The sequence below is a fragment of the Bactrocera latifrons genome, unplaced genomic scaffold (assembly GCF_001853355.1).
Source record: "Bactrocera latifrons isolate USDA-ARS-PBARC rearing strain unplaced genomic scaffold, ASM185335v1 scaffold_160, whole genome shotgun sequence".
Taxonomy (NCBI): Eukaryota; Metazoa; Arthropoda; class Insecta; order Diptera; family Tephritidae; genus Bactrocera; species Bactrocera latifrons.
The window spans coordinates 222,539-239,744 of record NW_017535075.1 but is presented as its reverse complement, the minus strand read 5'-3'; positions in this window follow the sequence as shown (position 1 = coordinate 239,744).

Below are 17,206 nucleotides of genomic sequence, written 5' to 3'. Positions count from 1 at the left end.
CATATATGATAGCGGTCCTAGGTGTTGGTTCTACAGTTGGGTCTATGCAACCGGCACGGATACCCATTATTCTCCGCTCAAAGACTATCAACTCGGCAGTATTCCTCGCAATTATTTAGGAATGCTTTCTGTCCCTACAACAATTACAGTTAGGTGCATTGGCTTCATAGGTCATGCAAAGAAATGGTTAGAGTCACATAGGAACTCAAGTATTACATATATACATAGTTTTAGTATGTCGGGATCGATTTTGGATAATATATTAACCATCTGACCATGTGTGCATCGGTATTTATGAGGATTGCTCCGCGACCTGAGGGCTAATGTGCCCCCTTCTAAGTCACAACGACCCACTTAGCACTAGCATATTGATAAATTTCAATATACAGCTTGGAGGTAATGTGGTTATGAGATCCCTATTTGGAAACATGAATCGAAGGGCCTTTAACCTGCGTCTACAGACTGCAGTGCAGTCAATTAGTATGTGTTCTGGAGTTTCTGGCTCCCTGTCGCAGAACCGTCAATTTGCACAAGAAGCTAAGCTCATGTTATATAAGTGCTTCTTAAGCTTACCGTGGCCAGTGTAGAATGCGACAAGTAGCCTGAGTTTGTTCCTTGGCAGGTTTATTACATATTTAAACCTGCTGAGGTTGTAAACTCACATTAGCAACTTGGGATGGGGCATGCCTTGGAGCTGCTGCCAATACCTCTCCTTACCTACTTCGACTTCCTTGCGGAGCAACTCCTTCATGGTAAGAGGATCTACCGCGATGAAGGGTTCAGGTCCTATCATGTTAGTGGATGCTGCGGAACGGGCGAGCTCATCAGCCTGTTCATTTCCGGCTAAAGCTTTGTGACCAGCAGGAGCGGATCCACGGTTATATATTATTTCCTTCATAGGTGACACTCCGCGAAGAAAAATACTTTGAGTTGCAAGTACAAAATTATATAGTCCAGAGTGGAATCGTTCCATTCAGCCTTGCTGCTGCGGGTAACCTTGAACTGCTTAAAGAAGTTTACCTTTTTGGTAATACTGAGAAGAGTCATTGTTATTTTACCACTTAAGTCCTTCAAACGCTGGTATGAGATTACCTTACCTCTGCCAAACCATTCTGCTGTTATTTGAAGCAGTCTATCTAAGAAGTTGGCTACCTCTTCGATTAATACGTGAAGTAATGCGAATTAGAGTGATGTGAAGTAGCAAGTTGACAATTTAGTAATATGAGTTGGCGGTTCGATATTTGTACGATTTATAGTGGACACCTGGACCAATAATCTCTCCTATGCGTAACAATTGGGTCAACTTGACCCCTAATCGCAGACAAAACATCCCATTTGGTAAAGAAAAAATTGCTTTTTTACTACGTTGCACGCACTGATTTAGTCTACTTTGTATACCTCTAGAACACTTATTTTTTAAAGGGGTTAAGGAAGTTGAAATATCTCTAAGCTCAGTAGTTATGAAGCTTAAGGGAAATTATATTGAAAATAAAACGCATTTTTTTTTTTTCAAATTTCAGTTTCTCTTCCAGATCTTTCGTAAGTTCGTTTGAATTGAGTGTTTTTTTTTTTTAATTCATTAAATGTTATCGATATATAGAAAGATTATTGCTGCGCATGCTCAGTAAGAAACACACTCAGATATCAAGTACGTGTTTGAAATATTAAATTGTAACTGAACTGCCAAAACAATTTGGTACGACAGTGGCGTTTTTATTGACCATTATATATTTATTTTCGACACTTATTTTTTATTTGAAAAATTTGTATAATTCGCTCCCAGAGTGTGTATGTATGTGGATGATACTTCAAAATATATATACTATTTGGTGTACAAAATATTCAAATAATATTGGAATTTATACAATAATTGCTCGTATGCAAGCCTCCAAGTGTTGAATTTTAATTGGCTGAAGTGGCACACATTTTTTTTAAATGTGACGATTTTTGCACAAACAATAACAAGAAAATGCCAACTAAAAGAAGTTCCTTGAGTATATGCGGATATACTATATATCTATAACTATATATCAATTTACTATCGAATAGTTCGTTTTTTGTTTCATTTAAGCATGTCAATAGCCTTAAAATTTATTCCAAAAATTGCTTGTATGTTCCACTTATCTTTGGCAGGCCACCCAGTCGTTTTAAATACGGGTAAAGGGTGTCCGTTTTAGAGTTATATAACATTAAAAAAAAAATTACTGAAATGTTAAATTTGTATGCGTCTATTATAGATTGTGTTTTATCATTCCATAAAACATGCCTTGGCATTCTTTCAAACGTTGATGGTCCGTCTTGGTGAAACCAAATGTCGCCAAGATCACGAACTTCAATTTCAGACATCAAATAGTCGATTACATGACGCGAAAACGGTCGCAAGTGACTTTTGCGTTCTCACCGGTATCATTTTTGAAGAAATACAGACCTACGATTCCACGTGCCCACAAATTACACCAAACCGTTGCTTCTTCTGGATCAGATGGTAGCTGTTGAATTTCAAATTGGCCTCATGCCTGAACAAAATCTGCCTCGATTTCAAACAGATGTGTTACTTTTCACAACCGATTTGAAAGCTTTGCTTCTATTAAGTTCGATAGCTCTAAAAAAGCACCCTACACATATCTCAATCAATAGTTGTCTCGATCACGTGTGCTTTATACGGCGCATATGCCCAGTCTCTGCATATGTATGAAATTCGTACTCCACTTTTGCTTACTATTACATTTCCAGGTATACATACATATATGTAGCGTGAATATCCGAGTTATTTGCTCAGTTTACAGTTTATCTGTAAATGTTTTCACACAATGAGCTCACAGCAAACTAATTTCGAATTCAGCACAACTACCGGCACTTCGACAATTGATTTAGAATTGCATGTAAAAAAAAAAAATGTAAATCTGATTGAACAATTAAATGTCAACACATTTCTGATAGCTGTTATTAATATTTTACGTAAGCACAACCACAAACGAAGCCGCAAAATACTCTTACTCGATAGCAAGGAGAGAAAAAAGCCATTTAATTAGAAGGCTGTGAGGATAAGCGCTTGCATTGACATGAAATATAATGTAAATCAAAGATCGTGTGAGAATGATGAGTGTGACATAAAATATTCAATTAAGGATTAGGCCGATCTAGAGCTCAACAAAAGGGTTTAACTTTGACCATTTATTCAGAAAGTAAGAAAAATATTTCTGTATGTATGAATAGGTTATTACGTACTCAGCATGTCTACTGTAAAATCTGGTCAGTCAACATTCCCTTGCATTCGGTAGAGTTATGGCTGCAGAGAGTACTTATACAAAAGGGTATGCCTTTCTCGATTTCGAGTGCCCCTTCAACAACGTACATACCCGAGGCAATTATTAAAGCTCTAACTGAGTTAGTGGAAGTTAATTTCTAGCAAATCATCTACGGTCTCCTTTGCGATAGAACGACTTCATGAAAAAGCTTCTGTGAAAAAGTGGAAGGCTGTCATGAGTCCTCTAGGTTAAGGCGTATCGTCGCAAAGAACCCCGACTCAGTGGGTTACATTAAGGACGCAAAAGGAAAGTGGGCCCTAAGCAGTGAAGATACACTTCGGATATTCATTGACGATTTCCCAAGCAATACGTCTTCTGGGGAATATCTCTCCGAGTGCTGAGAGGGGATTGTGCAGCCTTTGTCGACATTCTAGCTGAACGGCACTTGACTTATGCGCTTAATTCGTTCATGCGTTTGAAGTACCCGGGACCGGATGACATCATACTAGCGCAGCTGTAGCAGGCTGCTAAGGTACCATGCAACTGGTTGGCACCTATCTGTGCGAATTACATAACACTGGGATACATCCCGGGGGCCCGAAGACGAGTCAGAGTTAGGTTTGTGCTGAAGGCTGATAAAGGCTCCCAGGTTACGCCAAAAACTTCAGGCCCATCATTCTCTCCTCCTTCTTACTAAAAACTCTAGAGAGACTGATAGACTAGCACATACGGAGGCGTATTCCGAGAAACTTTTTATCAGGAACGCAACTTATTGCAAAGGTAGGTCAGTGGATACTGCCCTGTATACTGTTGTGACATGGCTTGAGGAAGTCATTAGTCAAATTCCCTGTTGGAACCTTTCTTGATATTAAGGGAGCTTTCGAAAACGTCTTGCCGGAAACAGTCGAAACTTCTTTGGTTGGCCATTAACGGTGCGTCCAGCGTTGGTCAAGGAATCCCCAGCCTCGTTTTCAATAGCATCGAGTCTCTTTGTGATAAGGCTGGTATGGATGACAAACCAAAGCGGATTCGAAACAACACTTGCGTCTTGACTGTCTCGCGTTTTGGAGGGCAAGGTCTAAGCATTTGGGAGCACATACCTTCAGACATTCCACCGAACTGGTAGGAATGGGAATTAAACGCCTTTATATTGGACACCTCGCGTTCGAACCCAGGACAACAAAATCCCTTCAATTAAAAAATAAGTGTGCTGCTAAAAGGCACACAAAATTAATTTCTGATATTCTCGCAACGAAATTTCATCAGATCAAAGCAGCTTATGCTTACTCGTATTTTTCTTCCATCATTCCCTATTTAGTATAAGCGAAATTAATTACCCTTTTATTAATATTGCGCACGAAGACAGTTTGACATTAGGCATAACGTAGGCAAATATAATGGTTTATACCCATCTATATGTGTATGTACTTTTATACAATACATAACCACATGCATATTGTAGTAAGCGTAATAGCTGCTAGTTATATTTATACAAATTCAAGTAGACAAAAAATAAGGTATTAGCTAATATAAACTCACTTTCTTCGAGCTATACCTACGAATTTTGATTAATTTTTAGGTTATAGCAAATCCCTAAGTGCCCAAAAAAATAATATTCTGATCCAACAGCTTGTCGTTGAGTAAAATAGTTTTTCAAAAAAAAAAAAATACATCTTCTGTTTTTATGAGATTTTCAAATTATAACCTCAATCACCTTTCTAATTATTTCTCACTTGGGTAATAGGAGCGCAACCCCAATAACCAGCCCAACGAGGTTGATAGCTCCAAAGCTGCGTAAGACATAGTTTGTTAAATAGTTATTGCCTTTTATACAAACCTATTAGTACATACTTATATATATGTACATACACACATCTACATATACTTCACGGAAATCATATCCTAGTGGAAAGTTTTGTGCTTTTGTAAGGTGGCTCTGTCAAATGCCTGCAAATAAATAAACGAAAGCTAGCAATTTATTTTTGGCACGTAAAGGGAAATTCGGGCAGGAATGATGTGCAGTAACATAGCCAAAGTAAGGGTAAAAAAATCCATAAATATTATATGAGTTGAATAATGGCAAATTGGAGTAGTTTCATGGAAAGTTTGAGTTCAAATTAAACGACAACAAAAGTCAACAAGTATGCCAGTTAACTGTTGTTTACCGCAATCATGCAATGCGAAAGTCAAATGGCCGCTGGCATCGCCCCCCTTCGTACGTTTGAAGGTCAAATAAAAATATCCTAATAACTCATGTACTTACTATATATGTGTCTTAGCGTAAAAATGTAGCTAAATATAAATAAAGGTATTCTCGTTGTTCAGTCTTACTCATTAGTCTTGATAAATAAATTTCTCGCAAAATTGGGCTGAAGTTGAATTTTAGATGGTGTTCTATTCTACTTAGATGAATACTCGTCGCATAATGAACGCAATTATATGCTTTGACGAATTTATGCTCACAACTTAAGTTTACTATTTAATATGAGGTTTTAATGGCAGTGTACTATACGTATTTGAATATTAGATATATTTAACAGGAGCTCGAGGTATTCTGTAAATTATGAAACACAGTTTTGGGTTACCAATTTGCAATTTACATATACATATTATATTTTTCTCACCAAGAAGTTTATTACGAAAATTATGGTCGACATAATCGGCCTACGGAGCGTACTAATCGCAACACCATAACCCATCTTGAGACCCAGCATTCATTACCGGTTAATATTCGACGGAATAGAGTAAGTTCAACACGCAGAGAAGAAAATACAGCAGCCATGACAGCAGAGTATACACGAAGACCATGGAGAGTCGATTCGGCGCCGTTCCCAGCAACTCGCACTGAGGATGGAATGGCTTGGCACATTTTACGTCGAGTTCTTAAATTGAAAGCCGAAACCCAGTAACCCAGCATTGGCTATCTCGGAACCAGCTTAAATACCATCAACTATATAATCCTGGTAATTAAGTTCAGAATTATTCTTGCCAATAGATGCTACTTTGGGATCGTATAAATAAATAAATCTCTTATCACTCCCGTACTATTAAACAGCGCAGAAATATGGCCAATGACGAACGGAGATGATAAAATTTGAGTATTGAAATGAACTGTGCTTCGCAAGGTCCCAAGGTTGAAGCCGAAGGTGGACATGGCTCGCATACAAAAACAAAAAAAAAGTTTCGACGTTTTCGAGCCCAATTTTATTGAGCGATGACTCAATAAGTAACAAGCAAAATTGTAGCATTTGGGACGAAAAGCAAACTGGAGAGATTTAAGAGACGTCTTTGCATCCACACCAACTGTTTGGAGTGCCTTGTGGGCTGGTGGAATCATTGGTCCATATTTCCACATCCACAAAACTGATCCGGATGAGAACAGAACCATCAATGGCGACAGTTATCGCGCCATAATAATCTAATATTTGAAGAATAAAATTGAAGCTCGTTATCTCGGTGGCATTTGGTTTCAACAAGACGACGTCACTTTCTATCGTACACGTCGCATCAATCAATGGATTTATTCGATGAGCAGATAATTTCATAATTTAATTGACCACGATGATTGTGTGTATCTCAACGTTACACTTCTTCCTGCGGCAACATGTAAAGTTGAAAGTCTATGTTGGAAGTACGAAATCACCAAAAAACGGCCGCATTTGAAGAAAAAAAGTGGTGCATTTTCTTGATCAAAACAAAAGATAACGCACCGTATCACAAATCAATTAAGACGATGCCGAAATTTCAAGAAATGAACTCTAAATTGCTTCTGCATACCCCGTTTTCTCCAGATTTTTCGCCATGCGTTGACTTTCTGTTCTCGGACTTCAAGAGAATGCACGCTGGAACGAAATAAGGAACAATAAGGAGGTAATCGCAGAAACTGATGTTTATTTTGATGCTTAAGTCCAAGGTGTTATAAAAATGATATTGAACTTTTCAGTCCTTGATAAGAAGTCTATTTAGAATATCTTCAAACAAATTTAGCCCTTCTTTACTGGATAAAGGTACTTTTTAATCAATTAAATAATGTTCGTCATTTACCGTTAGATTCAAATTAAGAGTATATATACATTTATACGTATATCTTACTTCATATTTATCAATTGACGTTAACAATTACCGTGTCCTCATTTCATGAACATAAATCATATACTCGGCCTATTTGCAAAAACTCAAACAGACAATTAAAACGGTTAATTCGTGGCGAAAAGTGTGAAAAGTGTGAAAATTGTGGGCAATGAAGGTCATAAGACGCCAATCTACTATCGTCTAGACAGCAATTTACTGTTATTGCGTTTTTATTTGCACAGAAAAAAATATGTGTCACTATAAGAATGCAATATGCAAATACTGAGAAGCCTTTAGATACAATTTTGACGACCTAAATAATACGAAGGATCATTATACTATACTGACGGCTAGCAATGCCTCGGTTCAAATTTTTCATACAGACTGCAGCAACTAATTCCTCTGGTTAGCACAACCAGCTTTAAAACATACAAAGATTTAATTTTGATTACATTGTTAACAAAGAAGAGCTTGTTATGCCAACTTAAAACATTGTTATATTGTATATAATATATTAAGCGTATTTTATATGTGACCGAAGCCTTAATTTATGGTAAAGCAAAATTTATACAAAAACAATTCTAAAAGTGTTCTTTTGAGCCTTTATGAAAACAAATTACCTCCAGTAATTGTATACTCACACCTATACACCTTTATTAATATGCATATGCAATTAAGTATGTTGAAACATGTACGTACGCGCATTTCGTTGCATAAAAAAAATTAAAATTGATTTTGATGTGCTTCCAGAATACCCTTACATTTATTATCCACTTTTCTGCACGAAGAATTTGTGTCCCATGGCGTATGTGTAATTTTAAATTCCGCACATCAAGCATAATGTTGCTCATACGCACATGTCTCAACATACTTAAATGAATATGCATATTAATAAAGGCGTATGTGTGTGAATATACAATTACTGGAGATACTTATTTACATATGAATAGCGCCGACTCACTGTGACTGCGAACCTGACCACCAAATTTAAATAATATTTGAAGTGTTTATTCCGGAAACTTATCTCTTCACAGAGATAATGTAATGAAAAACATAATAAATTCATGGTACTGTGTGGTTGCCACTTGCTCGAACTGAACTGCTAAACATTTATTTTTGTTAAGATACACTTACTAAAATACTTAATTAAAGATGGCGTTTCTCTTAAAATTTTGACTTTAGGCAATAAACAGTTTTTGAGACAAGTTGCCACCCGCTGGAAAATTTGTGGACAAAAAGTATTATAAGATAAATTTGTTTTACAATATAAGTATCAAAATTAATACCTGAAAGTTGGCAGTTAAAGAGTTTTTGAATAGGGTTGCCTCTTGTTTGCAAGTTTTTGACAAACGAAATTATTACGTACTACATAATGGGTGAGAGACTAAAGAAGATTATTAGGCATTTTCAAAAACTAGTTACCACTTGATAGGAAATATTTAGTGAAATAAATTAAAAAATAAAGTCTGGGTACCAACACCCAGAGTTTTAAGAACCTTTATTATCAAAAATTTCTTAGAAAAGTTTATACTAACACGACAATATTATGGAAATTTAAGAATTTTTATTGCTAGTACAGCTTTCGGAAGAGGGTTGCTATTTTTTTGACGACTTTTAGGCAAAGGAAACTATAAGATAAATTTAAAGAGTCCAAAAAACTATGATTTCTAACCAGATCTGCCACCAATTAGAAATTTTTTGGAATAATAAAATTTTACATGAAATTTAAGCGTTTTAAGAAAGACAGTTAAAAAACATTTTATGGGTAGCAATGTACTATAGCAGAAGGGTCAGAAGGGGCTATTATAATAACAAACATTTAGATTGTCACCTATTATTTTTTGAAGAGAAAACGTCGTCAGGAATTTTTTGAAAATACATATTACCTGCGTTAACACTTTTAGAAAAGTATAGGCTTTTTTATTGGTAGATCACGCGTGAGTCGTGTCAAGCTGTCATGTGTTTTTAGTTCAGTGTTGCTTAACATTTCATCGTGAAAGAATTTACGCCTAAACAACGGTTAAAAAAATTTTTGTCTGATATCACAAAGCATGCCACTTTTATAATAAGGTAACGGAAAAAGATGAACTAAACTCATTTGATATTTGATGATACTTATGATACTCGATCCATTGATTGATTGCCACACGATTCAGCCGCGGTAACCAATCATGTGAAAAATCTCAAATTAAAAGCCCGCCTGGCATTCGAATGAACCTCAGCACTTTTGGTACATATCATCAATTTTTGAGATAACATCGCGGTATCTTACAAAAAAGGCGGACAAATAAATAAGCAACTTGCTTTTTTGTCACTTTATAGTTACACCTCATGCATACAAATTAGTAAATGATGCATTGCCCATCACTACCGCCCGCCGTGTAATTGCGGAAGCTGAAATTGCATGCCTGCTCGAAACTGCTTGAAGCTAGTGCATGAAGTATTCTTTACAAATTCAGCGGCTCCATTCTGCCGCCGCTCAAAAAGCTTGCTGCATTTTTTAAATTCATAATAAATACTTTTCCACCGCCTTCAGCCTTCACTACGTCATTTTGTGCCTAAAATTGCCAATAATTGCACTTTGCATTCCTTAAATGAATTATTTGCAATAAAAGAAAGCGAAATTACTTCAAAAATTGTTATTCACTGTATAATTCCAATGCATTGATTGCACAATAAATATTATTGTTTGCGTATGCTCACGCGTTTCGCGGCTATTCTTGAGCAGTTCAAACAGGCGCATGTTGCTGCATGTATTCCCATATTCCCATTTACATAATGCTTCGCATGAAGCAATGCGTATCGGGCATTTGCATGCGGACAGCAGCGCATACTCGCAAAAGAAAAGGCTATTGCAATCGTCGAAAAATGGAAAAGGCGCAAAAATGTTTCATTACAAAGCATTGCAAATGGAATTTGGACTCTATAAATCGCACACAATGCAACAAACATAAAAGAAATGACCATAGAAAGAAGAAAATGCATCTAATGTAGTAATAGGTGTTTCAAAATCGATTAAAAAGAGTTTAAAATGCTTGTGCATTTCGTTTTTGATAAGGCTATATTTTGGAAAATAAGAAGAAGAAACAAGTAAGGAAGGGCTAAGTTCGGGTGTCACCGAACATTTTATACTCTCGCATGATAAAATGATAATCGAGATTTCAGGCGTGGTTGTGAACCGATTTCACCCATATTTGGTACATGTCATCAGGGTGTTAAGAAAATATTATATACCGAATTTCATTGAAATCGGTTGAGTACTTCCTGAGATATGGTTTTTGGTCCATAAGTGGGCGACGCCACTCCCATTTTCAATTTAAAAAAAAAACCTGGATGCAGCTTCCTTCTGACATTTCTTCCGTAAAATTTAGTGTTTCTGACGTTTTATGTTAGTCGGTTAACGCACTTTTAGTGATTTTCAATATAACCTTTATACGGGAGGTGGGCGTGGTTATTATCCGACTTCTTCCATTGAACTGTATTTGGAAATGCCTAAAAGAAACGACTCTATACAGTTTGGTTGACATAGCTATAGTAATTTTTGAGATATGTACAAAAAAGTTAGTAGGGGCCGGGGCCACGCCCACTTTTCCAAAAAAATTACGTCCAAATATGCCCCTCCCTAGTGCGATCCTTTGTGCCAAATTTCATTTTAATATCTTTATTTACGGCTTAGTTATGATAGGGTTATAGGTTTATAGGTTTTCGGTTTCCGCCATTTTGTGGGCGTGGCAGTGGGCCGATTTTGCCCATCTTCGAACTTAACCTTCTTATGGAGCCAAGAAATACRTGTACCAAGTTTCATCATGATATCTCAATTTTTACTCAAGTTACAGCTTGCACGGACGGACAAACGCACGGACGGGCAGACAGACATCCGGATTTCAACTCTACTCGTCACCCTGATCACTTTGGTATATATAACCCTATATCTGACTCTTTTAGTTTTAGGACTTACAAACAACCGTTATGTGTTGTTGCGAGAGTATAAAAAACGTTCACTTCGGTTGTATCAAATGCAACATACTATTGGTATTTCATTGGTTTTTGAGGTTAAAGTTCTTCCAACTAAAAATTTTGCCCAGACCAGAACAAATAATAATCCAAAGTTGCCAAATCTGGAGAATATAGTGGGTGTGGTAGAATATCCTATTCAAGCACCAGAAGTTTTTGGCGAATTGATCAATTCTGGCCTTTTCTGTTCCAGTATGCCACTCAATTTGTCCAACTGATCACAATATACTTTAGAATAAATAGTTTGATTGTCCCGCAAAATCTCAAACTAAACGAACCCTTTGAAATAGTCCAAGAAAGAAAACAACTTTTTGTTGAGATTTTATAATTAAAAAAGTAAAAAACAAAAATTTCCATACAAGCATTTGATTTGATAAAGTTTGTATGGCAGCGTATATTTGTGATTCAGATGGAATTTCTTCAGAGATTGCACCATTGCGAATAGTTTGTATGGTGATGAAAAAGTCAAACAACGGAGTTTACTTCAAATTTCTTATTTTCAATAGAGTTACTGGCTATGAAATCCTTGAAAATGTAGCAGAAGTATATTGAGTAGTCTGCGAAGATCGTGAAGTCAGCGAAAACTTGCCTCAGCTTAGTCGTCCATCCACCTCCGTTACAGAGATGATATTGAAAAAGTGTTGACGTCAGAGAATTTTCAAAGGACTTAAACAACTCTTATAGATAGCATCAACGCAAAACCGACGTCGAGTAGCGGTCGCAAAAGAGATGGTCAACAAGGGAACACATACTGATAATACATACAAAAAAATTCTGGTTTTTTTCTGCATCGCTGATCGCCAGCCTTAACTGCTCACATCGTCCCCAATCTATAGATATCATTACTATTCAGCCACGGTTCCTGTAACATGACATCGGCTCCACCTCGCACAACCGTCCAAGACTTTCATCGTCACATCTGATGACCTTCTCATACCATGGAAGGTACCCAGGGTTCCCAGTTCCCTCCAACCTTGCTGTAAAACTTGACGCAGCCTCAGACCGTTTGCGGTCTTTTTCTACTGACCGGCCAAATAAGCTTGTTCTTAATATGGGTCCTCGGCCACAAGAACTCTCTCAGTAAGGAAATATCAGAGCTGCCCAGAGGAGAAGCCTGTTTAAATGAATCAAAAGAAAACTTTATACTGATTTTTAACAAATTGCTCATTGCAGATGGAAATATGTAACTAACTGCAAGATAACAAAGGAATTATTACTTACTTAAGTTGAGGAATAGTATTTATAGACTTACAGCTACTATGATGAGGTAAGCGAGTTTTTTAGAGAACATCCGCTAAAATGGGTCTGACCAAGCTAGAAGAAAAGAGGGAAACCTTTTTTCATTTTCTCTGTGAATGCTCGGTTGTAACTCAAACCAGACACTGAATACTTGAAACCTTTCGATTAGGCACCAAACGTTGAATGCTGTCTACAAAACGCAGAAAGTTCATAAGTAGCTTCATTGAGTGCACCAAATGGTTTGAGCGCAAAGAGCGAAACAGCAAAATTATAATAGTCTTACATCAAAGTGGCGCAACCAGCATTAATTGAGCAAAGTATGGCAGTAGTCCTATATATGCACATACCTAAGCGCCTTTAGAGATTTAAAACAAAAAAATTTCTTATACAGGGTGGCTGATAAAAGCCGCTACCAAAAAAAAAAAATGAAATAACTTTTTTTCTATTTAATGAATCTGGTTAATTTTATTTTTATTTTTATTTTTTTTTTTGCAGATTGACTTTTACATTTAACAAAAATGGATAACTGGGACATTGAAACAAGAATTTGGATTGTCCGCCGCTATCATGTACTGGAGTCCGTAGTTTCGGTTCAAAGAGAGTATGGGCGCACATTTGGCGGCAATCCTCCGAGCAGTTGGACCATAATGAGACTTGTAAACAATTCAGTTCGAACGGAGGAAATAATCGCTGCTGTAGCTGCTGCCATACAAAACAATCCACGTGTTTCGACAAGAAGCTTATCTGCTCAAATGGGTGTAAGCAGGCATGTCATTACAGTCAATTATGCACAAAGATTTGGACTTATTCCCCTGTCTCTTATACACATCTAGATGTGTATAAGAGACAGGGTGTAAGCAGGCATGTCATTACAGTCAATTATGCACAAAGATTTGGACTTATTCCCATATAAAATTCAAATGGCCAACAAACTGAACGCTGCAGACTTGCCGATTCGCTTGGAATTTTGCCAGAAGATGCTTCAAATGGTGGAAGAGGATGGAAACATGTTGAACTGTCTTTTCATGTCTGACGAGGCCCATTTCGATTTAAACGACAACACAAACAAACAAAATTGTCGAATATGGAGTGCTTCCAACCCACAGATACTCCATGAGACGGAATTGCATCCACTTCGTGTCACAGTGTGGTGTGCAGTTTCATCACGCTGCATTGTCGGGCCCTACTTCTTCGAAGAAAACGGTCACACCATTACGGTTACTGGAGACCGTTACTTGAGCATGTTGAGAGAGTTTTTCTATCCAGATTTTTTTTCAACTCTATGTGGTTTCAGCAAGATGGTGCAGCTCCTCACATAGCCTAACCTGTTATGACAGAATTGCGACGAAAATTTCCCAATAAGCTGATATCCAGAAACTCCATATTCCGTTGTCCACCCAGGCCGCCTCACCTTACTGCACCTAACTTTTTCTTGTGGGGTTATTGCAAACGGGAGGTCTTCAGAGCAAAACCAACAAATTTGAATGAACTAAGGCAATCCATTCGAGAAACAATTGCGGCTATTCCTGTCTCAACTCTCCAAGCAGTAATGAACAAATTTTTGGTAAGATGCCGCACATGCATCAACGAGCAGGGGGGGGGGGGGGCATTTAAATTCCATTATTTTTAAAACTAATTAAGCTATATTTAATAAATTTGAATGAGCTTTAACATGAATAAAAGAAAAATGAATTCCATACACTGAAAAAAATAAATTATTTGAGTTTCTTAATGTAGCAAAATTCATCAGCCACCCTGTACAGTCGCGTCTAGCCTTGCCCTGTCAATTCAGCTCTCTCTTGGTTCACTCGAGAGTGTTAGCATGCTACTCAGACACTTGTTTAGCATGCTTATGTGAAGACTTCATAAACAATGAGTGCTTATATTTCAATTTTAATTAATTCAGTTGAGAAGTATACGATTTTTTAAAATACTGGTACTCCCAAATTTAAATTCAATCTAGTGAAAGTACTGTATATTTTAATAATAAGTTGGCATACAACTTATCCTTACCTTACCTGTATTATAATCTTAAATGCTCGCTTTGACCAATATAATGGCAATTATGTCATGAATAATAATGCTCATTCTTTACAACCCGCATAACCTTCATCAAATGCCTCTCTCCATAACTGCTTTTGGTTACTCTACAAAGGAAAGATATCCAAGTAAATTTTTTAACTCATTGAGATGGTGGTGGGAATCAGTTGTCTGTAAACTTTCTGGCCCACAGATAAAAGTTTTAGAATTAAACAATTAATCTTAAATCTGCTTTCTGCACTTCTTAGAAACTTCAATTCGTCCTTGGGACAATTGTGACCTTTACATTTAATATATTTATTTATATATATTTGAAATTTTTATTTGCGCTTCGTAAACAATTTCAATTAATTAGTTTCAATAAATACGCAAACACTCAAATGTCGCAAATATGTAAAAGAAACAGCGACAACATGAAAAGGAAGTTAAATGAAGTGGACTGAAGTAGAGTGAAGTACCTAAACCACAAGCCACCGAATAGCTTGCCGGATTCATGTATATTGCCCACGTTGTCCAATTGCCTATATAACGACGAATGTCATACATACAATTACATATACTATACATGCATTTAACACAAATAAAATTTGCCTCAACATGCAAATACTCAAATTTCCAATTGCTGTTTTGTATACTAACATGTATGTATGTATATCCTAGTTTATATCACCATATACTTATGTTTGTGTGCGCCTGCTCTTTAACACAAATAAACAATTTCTCTATGCCTATGTATTTTGGACCAACTCGTTTACTATCAAACAACTGTGCGTCTATATTCATCGACAGTCGCGTTTGCCCACCCGCATGCGCTTTTACTTTGTCAAAGTTGTTTGCCTATTAATGTATACGCATTTGCCGGCCGGTCTATCCTTGTTAACGGTTTCATTTTATTCTGTCATTCCAATTCGGTTCCCCCTTTTTTTGTAAAACTCTTCGGTCAATGTATTTTTATGCCGACAGCGACAAATTGAACACTCGTAAAATGCTGAAAGCTGTCAGAAGCCATGCACGCAGCAATCAGAACTAGAGATTTATTTGCATTGGCATAAACATGTTTGTGGATGCAGACCACGTGTAAAAATAGTTGATGAAATTAGTTTCAAACAATTTTACCGCTGTGACATTTCTGGTCCTGGAGGCTCAAGATTCAGCTTTTTTGCATAAAGAAAGTTATTAGCTTGTTACTTTTGAAGTTGCCCTGAAATCGACCTTAACAGCTGGCATAAGTAGATATGTGTTTAACCAGAGCTATTAAAGTCAAAGAAAATAATCGTAAGGTCTTCCAGCCACAAACCATTTTTCATTTCAGAAAAGTGGGTCGGTATACCATATACGTAATTTGCCTTTTATACTTCGGTATCCCAGAAAAAAAAAAAAAACAAATTATAATCATCGAAAATCGCTTTATTGTTTTTCAAAATATTCTAAAATAAGATCTATACAATTATGCACGAGTTTGAAACGTTTTTCGAAGCATTTTTGCCATTCTGTTTGAGGTTATCCCACAGCATGCGTTCTGACCGCAACAACCGCCTTCACTTGCCTTGACCTCATTGTTTATTTCTTCCGTACAGGAATGAAAATAAGTTGTTCAGTGCCATGACAGGACTATAAAGAGGATGACAAATGGATGTTTTGAGTACGCAAAAAGGCTTTGGAAAACAAATGATGGTGTAGCACTCATAATTTACCGTTCTCCATTGTTCTAGTGGTGTGGTTGTGACAAATCTAGTTTCTCCAAAAACCAGGCAACCATTTGCTTGGAAGTGCTTTGTGCGCGAACAGCTTTTGTTGGATTTGGCTCATCTTGAAACACCCATGCAGTCGACTGCTGTTTACTTTCGGGTGCATACGCGTAAATCCGCTTTTCCTCACCTATCACTATGTCATAGACGCGTTTCAAAGCACGTCTATCGTATTTTGTTAACCTTACTCTCGACCAATCGATATGAGCTTTTTTTTTTTGAGCGATTTATAAATTGTGTGGGATCCAATGTGAACAAATATTTTTTGCAGAAATGTAAAATTTAACGTATGCTAGTCCCACTAATACCCAAAACAATTGTCTCGATGGCATAATAGCTGACATGACGATTTTACAAATATCAGTTTGCCAATAGTACCAATAGTATCCGGAACAACAACTAATTTTGGAATACTTCTTCTTCAGTCTTTAAAATTTAGCAATAGAGATTTAACTCCATTATAAAATCGGAGCAGAAATGGTCATCGAAAGAACAATTATTTGATAAAGCTATTCAATCAACTATGAAAACAAGCACATTGCCCTAGTGAAAAATCAACGATAGGCCCAAAAGGCCCGATTTATATGACTAAGAGTTCCAATTTAGTTATCAAAACAGGATTTACCGTTACTATATGCCCTTCGTTGACATATCGCGTTAACTGAACTCTTATCAATCTTACTTCCCAATACTGGCGTTGTCGGTTAACTTTACTTTCAGGTAATTGAAAAAAAATTTTTAAAACTTATAAAGAATTGTTCTTGCATTTTTTAGAAATTTTAAAGTTTCTTTTTCGCAAAGGCTTGAGATACAATCGCCTTCGAGACCTTACACATAAAAACTCAT